The sequence below is a fragment of the Sinocyclocheilus rhinocerous genome, unplaced genomic scaffold (assembly GCF_001515625.1).
Source record: "Sinocyclocheilus rhinocerous isolate Xijiao unplaced genomic scaffold, SAMN03320098_v1.1 scaffold742, whole genome shotgun sequence".
Lineage (NCBI taxonomy): Eukaryota > Metazoa > Chordata > Actinopteri > Cypriniformes > Cyprinidae > Sinocyclocheilus > Sinocyclocheilus rhinocerous.
In genome coordinates this window covers 550,174-551,962 of record NW_015641116.1, presented here as the reverse complement: position 1 = coordinate 551,962, position 1,789 = coordinate 550,174, and positions in this window count along the sequence as shown.

Here is a 1,789-nt window from a genome sequence, read left to right as displayed (position 1 = left end):
GATTAATATCTTAGGATTTTAAAATGGTTTCCCAGGATTTTTTTTTTTTTGTTGCTTTTTGAGCACATCCTCTGTGTTCTTTCATTGAGTTCAGTTCAGATCTTAATTTTGTACTGTATAATGGATGCAGTAAGTTTTTTAATTGCAGTATTTAATGTTCCACAGGACATATTAGGTTTAATCAGTGGACAATAGTTGTTTGTTTACCACTCTGACATCAGTTTATGTAGCCCCTCCTAGTGGCTGCATAATGCATGTTCACTTTTAAGTGAACCAGAAAGAGCCTTTTCAGCTCTCCTTCCTGTAACAAAAACGTATTCCATATAATCCAAGAGACTTCTTATGACCTTAGAGAGCCTTACCACTTGAATATGCTCCTCTGATTGCACGAAACAGCAATTTGCAGTCCACCTACTCATTCCAAATGGGACTAGTCAAAAATAGCTTAGGTGTCATTTGGGGGCAAATAATACTCTCCCCAAACATTTAATCCAACTTTAATCCCAGTCATTAAGAATTAGACATGCAGAGCTGTCCGGTTGTGCCTTTAAATTGCAATCAAACGGTTACCAATTACACAAATTATTGATGGTAGATTCTCTTTTCAACTGCAAATTAAGGCTATTAAGAAAGGCTCTTTTTTAATGCAAAAGTGACTAATTAACCAACGGATGGGAAATCTGCAGCCCAGATATCAAAAAAGTGCTTGGCGCACATTGCAGAAACACAAGGGAACCAATTAGTTTAATTATCAAAACAGCTAATTAAAATTGCACAGTTCCTAATTAGTTCTTTGCTTTTGCCTCTAATTGACAGTATGGAGATAAATGGGCTGCCGATGAAAACAGAGAGAGGGAGAGAGAGAGAAAAGGGGAGAGGAGAAAAACAGGAGAAACTTCTGCGGAATATTTATGCTGACTTTATCTCCGTCTGTGTGGCAGCCCTTGAAAGTGGAAAATTAATGACCTTAATTCCCAAACTGTTTTCCCTCTAACGGCGCTCCCCTCCATGCTCCCGGTACACTCGCCTTTGTATGGGGTTTGCCACCCTGCCAACTACTGAAATGGGGGAAAAAGGAGGATTTGGGGGCGGAAAGAGCCACCAATTCTCCTCCTAATGTGACAGCTCGCACCTAACAATAGAGCAAGATGAAAGAGTGGAGCAGATGTAACCACTGGGAGCGTTGCATCATGGGACTGCAACTTTGTCATACTTTTTTTAAAGGGCTTCTGCCATCTTTTCCGAGTGATAATTTGTCCCATAAAAAGAGAAGTCTGCTGGGACACAGATAAAAGACATTTGATGGAGGAAAATGTGCTTTTATTGAATGTTCAAATGCTAGATGAATAATTGCTCTCCTTTATTTTCAGATTAATTTTCCCATGGAGTGACCCATGTGAGCGGTGCACCTGCATTGCTGTGTTTTATAGGAAAGGCTCCCTGTCGTTGGTAGCATCTCTTTAAAGGTAGTTAAAGCTAAAAAGCAACGATGGATCCCGCTACATGAAATAGTTTCCCGGGCAATCTTGAATGACAGCCATTTGATTTTGAAGACAGTTATTTGAGTGAGCCAGACACACTAGTCCCGTGCTCTAGTAATGCTCGGACCTGACTGGCCAGGGGCGGATTGGCCATCTGGCAATTCTGGCAAATGCCAGAGGGGCCGGACCATTTTGTTTAATATGGGCCGGTCAGATTTTTTCTAAATATATATAAATAAAATTGTTTTTACGGGCCAACAGCACATAGGACGGGTTTTTATCGCTTGCACAATTTCTCTATGGTTATA